This window comes from Heptranchias perlo, chromosome 22 (assembly GCF_035084215.1).
Source record: "Heptranchias perlo isolate sHepPer1 chromosome 22, sHepPer1.hap1, whole genome shotgun sequence".
Classification (NCBI taxonomy): domain Eukaryota; kingdom Metazoa; phylum Chordata; class Chondrichthyes; order Hexanchiformes; family Hexanchidae; genus Heptranchias; species Heptranchias perlo.
The window spans coordinates 48,196,221-48,208,564 of NC_090346.1; the positions used below are offsets into that span (position 1 = coordinate 48,196,221).

General features: G+C 45.6%; 1 protein-coding gene across 5 annotated transcripts in view; it reads right to left on the reverse strand.

The window, feature by feature from the left end:
* mfsd13al (major facilitator superfamily domain containing 13a-like) overlaps positions 1–11,506 on the reverse strand; it is a 31,130-nt gene extending 19,624 nt beyond the window's left edge. Inside the window, exons 1-2 of one of the 5 annotated variants that reach the window (XM_068003524.1) lie at positions 11,380–11,506; positions 1,044–1,101 (exon numbers count right to left, since the gene is read on the reverse strand). The gene's annotated coding sequence lies outside the window, so the exon portion shown is untranslated. Of the gene's footprint in view, positions 1–1,043; positions 1,102–1,823; positions 1,936–2,106; positions 2,185–11,379 lie in introns of those variants that run through there. The other 4 variants (XM_068003525.1, XM_068003523.1, XM_068003527.1 and 1 more) reach the window with 4 other exon arrangements.
* Positions 11,507–12,344: the final 838 nt, after the last annotated feature.

A 12,344-nucleotide genomic window follows, 5' to 3' on the forward strand; every position in this document is an offset into this window, starting at 1 on the left:
AAAAGATCACCCTGACCATTCCCCACTGCATCCTGCCAATCCTTCCCCACTCACATCCCCCACCTTGAGCAGCTATATTCCCCCTCACCCTCCCCATTCCACAGAAAAATCTGTACGGTTATCAGCAGCACCTCAAAATCCCCTCCCCCAAGCTCCCACACGCCCACTGCCATTCTAGTGTTGCACCCCAAGTTCACCCTTCCATCACTACCAGACTCGCCATCTTCCTCCCAACACCCCGGGGGAAACATAGAAACATAAAAAATAGGAGCAAGAGTAGGCCATTCGGCCCTTCGGGCCTGCTCCGCCATTCAAAACGATCATGGCTGCTGGTCTAACTCAGTACCCTGTTCCCGCTTTATCCCCCATGTCCCTTGATCCCTTTAGCATTAAGAAATATATCTATCTCCTTCTTGAATACATCTAATGACTTGGCCTCCGCTGCCTTCTGTGGTAGAGAATTCCACAGGTTCACCACCCTCTGAGTGAAGATATTTCTCCTCATCTCGGTTCTAAATGGCATACCCCGTATCCTGAGACTGTGACCCCTGGTTCTGGACTCCCCAGCCATCGGGAACATCCTCCCTGCATCTAGTCTGTCTAGTCCTGTTAGAATTTTATATGTTTCGATGTGATCCCCTCTCATTCTTCTAAACTCTAGTGAATATAGGCCTAGTCGACCCAATCTCTCCTCATATGTCAGTCCTGCCATCCCAGGAATCGGTCTGGTAAACCTTCGTTGCACTCCCTCCATGACAAGAACTTTCTCCAACTCCTCCCATACAACAACTTGTATTAATAAAGCCCCTTTAAGGTAGTAAAATGTCCAAAGGCACTTCACAGGAGCGTAATCGGACAAAATTTGATACCGAGCCACATGAGATATTAGGACAGGAGACCAAAAGGTCAACCAATGCTGCAATGCCCCTCCCCCCCGACCCCAATGCTCCCACACCCCATGACGCTTGTTCCCAAACCCCAGGCCCACTCTACAATCACTACCAGCCCACACAGCCTCCCCAACTCCCCACATCACTACTTACGGACAACCTTAAATGTCTTCTCCACCATATTCCTCTGTATCCAGGGCTTTAAAAAAAACTGTAAGGGATAAAATTAACTAAATAGTTAAACAAACTGTAAATATTAGTCAAGGCCACAATTAATTTCCACACCAACACGGACATAATTCCGGAATTCAAGCCCAAAAATATCACTAAGGCTTCAGTAATAAAAACACAATTTGACTTATTGAGTCACAGTAAATCACCGGCCTGATAATATATTGTGGGTTACACCCACTGTCAGCAATGTGAGGTATTGGATTTTCTTACAAAGTACAGCCAGAAGGTGGCAGTCTGCGCGCATTTGTACAGAGATTTTTAAAGTAGTGGTAGACGTACAGGATGTTTTTGTGGGACAGCCTTGTATTTACTGTACTTCATTTAACAGCTAAATGTGCCACTTCAGGTTATCTTCAAAACAAACGGAGGAGGGCAGAATTTGAATTGAAAAACAAAACAAAGTTGAAAAGCGTTAAGGATAAGCATTGCCTCCTGGTCCGGCAACGCCTCGATTTTAAAATTCTCATCCTGGTGTTCAAATCCCTCCACGGCCTCGCCCCCCCCCTCCCTCTCTCTGTAACCTCCTCCATCCCTACAACCCTCCGAGATCTCTGCGCTCCTCCAATTCTGGCCTCTTGCGCAGCCCCGATTTTCTTCGCTCCACCATTGGCGGCCGTGCCTTCAGCTGCCTACGCCCTAAGCTCTGGAATTCCCTCCCTAAACCTCTCTACCTTTCTTAAGACGCTTCTTAAAACTTACCTCTTCCTCTTCTAATATCTCCTTACGAGGCTCAATGTCAGATTTTGTTTGTTAACGCTCCTGTGACGCGCCTTGGGACGTTTTACTATGTTAAAGGCGCTATATAAATGCAAGTTGGTGTTATAATGAGAGACGTGATGGGTGAAGTGGGTGGGTGAGGTTAGAGGGTGGTATTTGCTGTGTGGTTATGTGATTTCCTGATTGGAAATCAGCCCAAACAATAAGACAATCAGGTTCTGCCTGCCCTGCTTCATGTTTTCTCCTGTTTGACACCAATACTCACTCTCTCTTGGGTTTGTGATCTGTTGTGTTCTCTGAATGGCTCCCAGAGTCGGTTATTTTCCCAGAGACAGCAGTTTTTTTTGGAGATCATAAATCCTCATGTTTTACAACTGCAGTTGGGGAGCACTATGACCTTAAAGTCTAAAGAATGAAACTTTCTAGCCGCATTCTGATTACAGGCTGTCCTTACAACATTCAAAGTCCATAGTTCAGAACATTACTCATACTTTTCTAATGATGTGGAGATGCCGGTGATGGACTGGGGTTGACAATTGTAAACAATTTTACAACACCAAGTTATAGTCCAACAAATTTATTTTAAATTCCACAAGCTTTCGGAGGCTTCCTCCTTCCTCAGGTGAACGGTGTGGAAATCACCGTTCACCTGAGGAAGGAGGAAGCCTCCGAAAGCTTGTGGAATTTAAAATAAATTTGTTGGACTATAACTTGGTGTTGTAAAATTGTTTACAATACTTTTCTAAGGCAGCACAAGAACTGGAAAGCATTAAAGAACGACTCGCATTTATATGGCGCCTCTCACGTCCTCAGGACGTCCCAAAGTGATTCACAGCCAATGAAGTGCTTTTGAAGGCTGTTGTTATTTGGGCAAATGTATCAACTAATTTGCACACAGCAAGATCCCACAAACAGCAATGAGATGGATGACCAGTTAATTTGTTTCTGGTGGTGTTGGTTATCGGAACATAGGAACAGGAGGAGGCCATTCAGCCCCTCGAGCCTGTTCCGTCATTCAGTTAGATCTTGGCTGATCTGTATCTTAACTCCATCTACCTGCCTTGTTTCCATGGCCCTTAATACCCTTAGCCAACAAAAATCTATCAATCTCAGTTTTGAAATTTTCAGTTGACCCCCAGCCTCAACAGCTTTTTTGAGAGAGAGTTCCAGATTTCCACTCCCCTTTGTGTGAAGAAGTGCTTCCTGACATCACCTCTGAACAGCCCAGCTCTAATTTTAAAGTTATGCCCCCCTTTTGCTTAAGTTCACACTGATGCCCTGGTTGCCCACTTTTTAGCTTCTTTGAATCAACTGATTTTGACCTCCTCTGGGTAAAATTGTTTCTCTCTCTCCCCCTCCCCCCACTGCTGACTCTATCGCTCTCTTAACCTTGATAACTCACTAGAACATTGAGTTTTTGTCGAGAAAAATTGAATCTATCAACACTGCTGATTTCACCATTCTTTGAGATTTGAATATTCACCATCAGCAATAGTTTCAACTCCTCTCTACTGATCAAACTGACACTAATGATGAATCCTTACTGGTCTCAATCAACTTTTTTTTATTCATTCATGGGATGTGGGCATCGCTGGCGAGGCCGGCATTTATTGCCCATCTCTAATTGCCCTTGAGAAGGTGGTGGTGAGCCGCCTTCTTGAACCGCTGCAGTCCGTGTGGTGAAGGTTCTCCCACAGTGCTGTTAGGAAGGGAGTTCCAGGATTTTGACCCAGTGACGATGAAGGAACGGCGATATATTTCCAAGTCGGGATGGTGTGTGACTTGGAGGGGAACGTGCAGGTGGTGTTGTTCCCATGTGCCTGCTGCTCTTGTCCTTCTAGGTGGTAGAGGTCGTGGGTTTGGGAGGTGCTGTCGAAGAAGCCTTGGCGAGTTGCTGCAGTGCATCCAGTGGATGGTACACACTGCAGCCACAGTGCACCGGTGGTGAAGGAAGTGAATGTTTAGGGTGGTGGATGGGGTGCTAATCAAGCGGGCTGCTTTGTCCTGGATGGTTGCGAGCTTCTTGAGTGTTGTTGGAGCTGCACTCATCCAGGCAAGTGGAGAGTATTCCATCACACTCCTGACTTGTGCCTTGTAGATGGTGGAAAGGCTTTGGGGAGTCAGGAGGTGAGTCACTCGCCGCAGAATACCCAGCCTCTGACCTGCTCTTGTAGCCACAGTATTTATGTGACTGGTTCAGTTAAGTTTCTGGTCAATGGTGACCCCCAGGATGTTGATGGTGGGGGATTCGGCGATGGTAATGCCGTTGAATGTCAAGGGGAGGTGGTTAGACTCTCTCTTGTTGGAGATGATTGGCCTCCAACAACTACTACCATCTTCCTTTGTGCTAGGTATGACTCCAGCCACTGGAGAGTTTTCCCCGATTCCCATTGACTTCAATTTTACTCGGGCTCCTTGGTGCCACACTTGGTCAAAAGCTGCCTTGATGTCAAGGGCAGTCACACTCACCTCACCTCTGGAATTCAGCTCTTTTGTCCATGTTTGGACCAAGGCTATAATGAGGTCTGAAGCCGAGTGGTCCTCGTAGAACCCAAACTGAGCATCGGTGAGCAGGTTATTGGTGAGTAAGTGCCGCTTGATAGCACTGTCGATGACGCCTTCCATCACTTTGCTGATGATTGAGAACAGACTGATGGGGCGGTAATTGGCCGGATTGGATTTGTCCTGCTTTTTGTGGACAGGACATACCTGGGCAATTTTCCACATTGTCGGGTGGATGCCAGTGTTGTGGCTGTACTGGAATAGTTTGGCTAGAGGCGCGGCTAGTTCTGGAGCACAAGTCTTCAGCACTACAGCCGGGATGCTGTCGGGGCCCATAGCCTTTGCTGTATCCAGTGCACTCAGCCGTTTCTTGATATCACATGGAGTGAATCGAATTGGCTGAAGACTGGTTTCTGTGATGGTGAGGATATCGGGAGGAGGCCGAGATGGATCGTCCACTCGGCACTTCTGGCTGAAGATGGTTGCAAACACTTCAGCCTTGTCTTTTGCACTCCCGTGCTGGGATGTTTACAGAGTCTCCTCCTCCAGTTAGTTGTTTAATTGTCCACCACCATTCCCGACTGGATGTGGCAGGACTGCAGAGCTTTGATCTGATCCGTTGGTTGTGGAATCGCTTAGCTGTGTCTACAGCATGTTGCTTCCGCTGTTTAGCATGCATGTAATCCTGAGTTGTAGCTTCACCAGGTTGGCACCTCATTTTTAGGTACGCCTGGTGCTGCTCCTGGCATGCTCTTCTACACTCCTCATTGAACCAGGGTTGATCCCCTGGCTAATGGTAGAGTGAGGAATATGTCGGGCCATGAGGTTACAGATTGTGCTGGAATACAATTCTGCTGCTGCTGATGGCCCACAGCGTCTCATGAATGCCCAATTTTGAGCTGCTAGATCTGTTCCGAATCTATCCCATTTAGCATGGTGATACGTTGGATGGTGTCCTCAGTGCAAAGACGGGACTTCGTCTCCACGAGGACTGTGCGGTGGTCACTCTGGCAATACTGTCATGGACCAATGCTTATGTAACAGGTAGATTGGTGAGGATGAGGTCAAGTAGGTTTTTCCCTTGTGTTGGTTCGCTCACCACATGCCGCAGGTCCAGTCTGGCAGCTATGTCCTTCAGGACTCGGCCAGCAGTGGTGCTACTGAGCCACTGCATGGTGATGGACATTGAAGTCCCCCACCCAGAGTACATTCTGTGCCCTTGCTACCCTCAGTGCTTCTCAACATGGAGGAGGACTGATTCATCAGCTGATGGAGGGTGGTAGGTGGTAATCAGCAGGAGGTTTCTTTGCCCATGTTTGACCTGATGCCATGAGATTTCATGGGGTCCAGAGTCAATGTTGAGGATTCCCAGGGCCACTCCCTCCTGACTGTATATCACTGTACCACCACCTCTGGTGGGTCTGTCCTGCCACTGGGAGGGGACTTACCCAGGGGTGGTGATGGAAGAGTCTGGGACGTTGGCTGAAAGGTATGACTCTGTGAGTATGGCTATGTCAGGCTGTTGCTTGACTAGTCTGTGGGACAGCTCTCCCAGTTTTGGCACAAGTCCCCAGATGTTAGTGAGGAGGACTTTGCAGGGTCGACTGGGCTTGGTTTGCCTTTTGTCATGTCCGGTGCCTAGATGGTCCGACCAGTTTTATTCTTATCATGACTTTTTTTTAAACTGAGAGGCTTGCTAGGCCATTAAGAATCAACCACATTGCTGTGGATCTGGAGTCACATATAGACCAGACCAGGTAAGGACAGGAGGTTTCCTTCCCTAAAGGGCATTAGTGAACCAGATGGGTTTTTACCATCCGGTAGTTTCATGGCCACCATTACTGATACTATATTTTTTTTAATTCCAAATTTTATTTTAATTAATTGAATTTAAATTCCCCAGCCACTGTGGTGGGATTTGAACTCATGATTCCAGATTATTGGGCTAGTCCTCTGGATTATTAGTCCAGTAACATAACCACTATGCTACCGTACCCATTATCGATCAGTCCACCCATATTCCTGATTATCTAGTATTTCAATCACCCTCACTGATTTTTTTCCCTCATCTTTAATATAAGTAAAGGTCAAGGATGAGAAAAGACCACTTGCTCATTCCTTTAGTACCCTAACTCTCCCATTATAGCCACCAGCTCCATTGTCCCTTATGTTTCTGTCTCTAAAATCTTGTCGGGCAGATTATTCCAAACATTTAGCACTTTTTGAGTAAGAAAACTTTTCCTTGTTTTAAAGCTATTTCTTTCTAATTTTATGTTTGTGCCCTCTCATTCTGCCTTCCTGGCCTAATTTGAAGTAATGTACAGGTTCTCTCTATCTCTACCCTAGAAGGACAGGGGCAGCAGGTGCACGGGAACACCGTCTCCTACACGTTCCCCTCCAAGTCACACACCATCCCGACTTAGACATATATCGGCCGTTCCTTCATCGTCGCTGGGTCACAATCCTGGAACTCCCTGCCTAACAACACTGTGGACTGCAGCGGTTCAAGAAGGCGGCTCACCACCACCTTCTCAAGGGCAATTAGGGATAGGCAATAAATGCCGGCCTCGCCAGCGACGCCCACATCCCGAGAATGAAATATATTAAATAAAAATTGCCTGATCAGTTCTCTCTCAAGCTATGGAACTGCTGTAGAAGGAGTGAATGTGTTCCCAATGATCTTGTACCTATCAGTGGACAGAGAATTGCAGAGAGCATGTTCATGATTTCGCGATATGTGCTCCTGGTGAGTGATGCTCCACGCTGGGAGCAAGCATTTGTAAAATTTACCCTTTGCTGTCTGGACTCATCCACGAAGAAGGGCCTTTCAGGCGAGGCACCAGAGGAAGGCCAGTGCCTTTGGATAAGTACCTGAGTGGGGAGACTGGACCGTTAGACCCCTTTGGAGAACTGCGTTCAGTTCTCGGCACCGCACCTCAGGAAGGATATATTGGCCTTGGAGCACAGATTCACCAGAATGATACCTGGGCATAAAGGGTTAAATTATGAGGACAAGTTGCACAGACTAGGCTTGTATTCACTCGATTATAGAAGATTAAGGGGTGATCTAATCAAGGTGTTTAAGATGATTAAAGGATTTGATAGGGTAGATAGAGAGAAACTATTTCCTCTGATGGGGGAGTCCAAAACAAGGGGGCATAACCTCAAAATTAGAGCTGGGCCGTTCAGAGGTGATGTCAGGAAGCACTTCTTCACACAAAGGGGAGTGGAAATCTGGAACTCTCTCCCCCAAAAAGCTGTTGAGGCTGGGGGTCAATTGAAAATTTCAAAACTGAGATTGATAGATTTTTGTTAGGTAAGGGGATTAAGGGAAATGGAACCAAGGTGGGTAGATGGGGTTAAGATACAGATCAGCCACGATCTAATTGAATGGCGGAACAGGCTCGAGGGGCTGAATGGCCTCCTCCTGTTCCTATGTCAGGAGGGGAGAAAATTATAGGGCATAAGAAAGAAAAAAAAATTGAATTCTAACCACACCTTCCATTCCAGGGAACAGCAGCTGCAATAAAGCAGAGATGACATGTAACACAGAGCCAGCACCGCACCGTTCAATGGTCACTATTGTAAATGTAAAAGTTACTACGTGTTAACACAGGTCACAAAGTACAAAGAAAAATCCCCTCATAGTTATAACCTGCCTTTGCAGACTCAGGGCCATGCAGCCCAGTCTGTGCCGAGTTAGCCCAGTCTGTGCCGAGTTAGCCCAGTCTGTGCCGAGTTAGCCCAGTCTGTGCCGAGTTAGCCCAGTCTGTGCCGAGTTAGCTGATCACAGCCAGATCAGCAATTGGTCTCAGTACCCTTGGGCTGAGGAGGGGGAAGAAAATTACCCACAGTTTCTGTAACCAATCACTATCCTGTGAAACTCTCAAGTTGTATTTGGTCAGTGCTAACGTGACCATAGAGAAAAAAAGCATGCAAGCAATAAATGACATTCAGTCTTCAAAGAAAGAAAAAGAAACTTGCATTTATATAGCGCCTTTAACTCCCTCAGGATGTCCCAAAGCGCTTTACAGCCAATTAAGTACTTTCTTGAAGTATAGTCTCTATTCTAATGTAGGAAACGTGGCAGTCAATTTTGCGTACAGCAAGGTCCCACAAACAGCAATGAGATAAATGACCAGTTAATCTCTCTTAGTGATGTTGGTTGAGGGATAAATATTGGCCTAGGACATCGGGAGAACTCCCCTGCTCATCTTTGAAACAGTGCCACAGGATCTTTCCCATGAGGGAAGACAGGGCCCTAGTTTAACATCTCATCGATGTGGAACCTGCTACCACATGGAGTAGTTGAGGTGACTAGCAAAAATGCATTTAAGGGGAAGCCAGATAAGTACATGAGGGAGAAAAGAATAGAAGGATATGTTGAAAGTTGGGAGGAGGCTCATGTAGAGCATGAATGCCATTATGGACCTGAGTCTGGGTTGTAAATTCGATGTAAGATGGCACCTCCAACAGTGCAGCACTCCCTCAATATTGCACTGGAATCAGCCTAGATTTTGTACTCAAGTCCCTGGAGTGGGATTTGAGCCCACAATCTTCTAATATAAGAGGTGTAAGGGTTACAAACTGTGCCACAGCAGACATCTTCATCGACAAAGAGTTAATGTGTGTGGTATAGTCTCAGCAAAGTGTGGATGTGGGGTGAGAATGGGATCGGTTCATTTGTGATGCCGCCCATGGTCAAATAGCCCACCGACATTCACCATTTGGGCATATAGAACTTAAGCAGGGTGGAAGATACAACGAGCAAGGGTTATGTATGACCAGTGAATCTGCTCGTAGTACATTCCAGGGCAAGCAATAAATGTTAGTGGGTCAGAAATTCTGATCAGAAGTTCAGTTCTCTCCTGTTACGTTCTGCACTGTTCTGAGATGTGCTGTGCAGGACACCCTGGGGTTTAATTTCCACACTGGTCAACACATTTTAAAACTAGAGCACAGGTTATAAACTGCCTTAAAATAGTGCAATAACTGGCTCCTGAGGAAATGTAACCCCTCTGAGTTATAAAGTGCAAAAGAACCATTCCTATTGGAATAGCAGCAAGATGGGATAAAGGAAAGTGCAAGAAAGGGAGGAGGGACAATCCTGAGGAAATGAAGGAGCTGTCTGAATAGATTACTAATTATTCAGCTGGCTGAATAGATTGCTGATTTTCATTAATTTACATACCACAGGGTACAGGCAAATATAATGAGGGTGAACTGAAGGGATTTATTGTGTGAGAAGGATGACAGTGATATTTTTAACACAGTGATTTTTCAGCAATCTGTTAGAAATATATCTACAGTACAGAATTCGCAGTATGCAGCAGGCACCTCTAAACTGCAACCCGTGGGCCATTGTGGTCCTCAGTACCTGTGTAGCTCAGTCCTAATTGCTGAATTCCCTATTGGATTTATTGGTGACTATCTTATATTTATAGCTTCTAGTTTTGTCTTGTGATTGGCTGTCAAAATTAGGTTAAAATCTAACAGCTCGGGTATTTTAAATTGCCATGAGCAATAAACCCTCTTCTGTTTTAATCACCAACAAGCACTTGTTGTGAAAACTCCCAATTTAAAAAAAACTCCAGTTCTGTTGACAGTCGAGTCCTCCCCTTCAGGTTTAATCAGCAATATCAAACATGGTGACATCACCTGGCTGCAAAAGGCTGCTAACAGTCTCCTTAAAACAGTAAGTGGCAACATCTGAAGCTTGGTTTTCTCATGTATTGTGAGGCACTGGTTGGCACTATGGAGAGTTCAAAATTAGGGGCCATAAATATAAGATGGTCATCAATAAATCCAATAGGGAATTCAGGAGAAACTTCTTTACCCAGAGAGTGGTGAGAATGTGGAACTCGCTCCCACAAGGAGTGGTTGAGGCGAATAACATAGATGCATTTAAGGGGAAGCTAAATAAGTACATGAGGGAGAAAGGAACAGAAGGACATGCTGATAGGGTTAGATGAAGAGGGGTGGGAGGAGGCTCGTGTGGAGCATGAACATCGGGTCAGACCAGTTGGGCCGAATGGCCTGTTTCAGTGCTGTACACTCTATGCACTGGGTTAGACATTCTTTTCACTCCTGAGGGTTGGGTTCCAATTCAGCTCAGGCTGATGGGATGGAAATCTGCCATTTGCCACCTCTAAGGGTCCTAGATTGTATGGGTTCAGACAATGTGTATGGCCTAGTGTGTAAAGGAATTGCCTGGTGTTGCACTAAGTTGTACAAAAGGCCTCAGGCTCCATCCCCCATCTGCACCAACAGTTGGTGCCTCACAACTGGCCTCAACAGTCCCGAGCTAGGTCAATGAAAAATCAGCCAAGATCCTATTTGTTATCCAGGGGACTTGGGGTGGAAAATGTGTGTCCATGGATGTCAGGTATGGACAGGATCTGGACCATCTGTGATGCCTCACATAGTACAATAGCCCACTGACAATCATATGAGTTCACACATCAAGAATGGCAACTGGAGTGAAGTATCAGAGGGCATCCAGTACCCCAATAAGAACCACTGCCTTCAGAAGTTGGGGATGTCATTGGAGGGGGAATGGCCCAATAGGATTTAAATAGATCATAGAATCATGGGCCTTGAAATTGCACTGGGGTAAATCTAGTCAAAAGGGGGAAATGGCCATTTTCACCGGGGAGTTGGGCTGATCCCCAAACAAAGTTATGACGTGAGACTGGGAGAACCCCCATAGAATTTCAGGACCATGGAATCAGACAGCACAGAAGGAGGCCATTCAGCCTATCCTGCCTGAGCCAGCTCTCTGAAAGATCTATCCACTTAGCCCCCATTCTTAGCCTTTTTTTACACATTCATGCCTGATAACCCATATCTTTCTTAGTGAGTATTGATCTTATCCCGTCTCAGGGCCTCTAAAGGCTTAACCACTGCTGATGTTAAACTGACTAGTCTATAGTTACCCAGTTTATCCCTCCAACCTTGCTTATTACAGGGACTTTGTGTCCTCTGATAATCCCCGGTGAACTCTCTGGCTGGTTGTGTTTCAACAATCCTTGCCTACCTGGTCAGGTGAGCTGCCTTTTGATGTTTGCGATGGAATTTTGTTGCCCGCGTTATCATATTTTCTTTTTTTTTTGCTATGTTGGCGTATCTCCAGTCAGATCAATCAGAGTTGCGTTGAGCCGAGGATCTGGCTCTCCTTCCTGCCAGTTCCAAAGATAAAGGCGTTGGACTTTCGCACTGTAAAACATGCAGCTGCTATCTTAGCACTCAGCGACGGCATTTTTTGCTGATTTCAGCAAACTGCACCAGCTGGCTTGAAATCCTCGCAGAATTGTCATCGCTTGTTATTTTCTTGCTTGTTTGTAGCTAGCAAACACATCGCCCAAAGGGCCCACGTAAATTGGCAGCAGGTAGCGAAACTAATGGTGTTGTTAATGGGATTTTCCAATCAAGGTTTACAGTAATCTTGATTCTGCTGCAGAAATGCCACTGTAGTTCTCAAAGGGTTAACAGTTAAACTGCTGGTGGGTTCGATGAAGACGTGTCTCCTATGGCTGGTCAGTTTTGGAGCTTTTTACCTCTCGGTATTTGATGCTGTAACAAACACTAATATCAGTGCTTCTAATAATATTGGTGTTCTGGCCAATATTTATCCCTCAACCAACATCACTAAAACAAGATTATCCGGTCATTTATCACATTGCTGTTTGTGGGATCTTGCTGTGTCCAAATTGGCTGTGAAATTTTCTACATTACAACAGTGGCTACACTTTTAAAAAGTACTTAATTGGCTGTAAAGCAATTTGGGACGTTCTGAGGCCCTGAAAGGCTCTAAATGTCTTTCCTTCTTTTTTCTATTACAGTAATAAATCTCCTCAAATGTCAGTGGTACCTTTTGGGTGAAAATTGCTCTCAAAATGATACATGTAACAAATATATTCGGATATTTTAGTGAATTCTGTGTGCTATCTAATGTTTTGTTAACCTACTCAACGTAATTGGGTTAATTAATGTGTTAAAGTA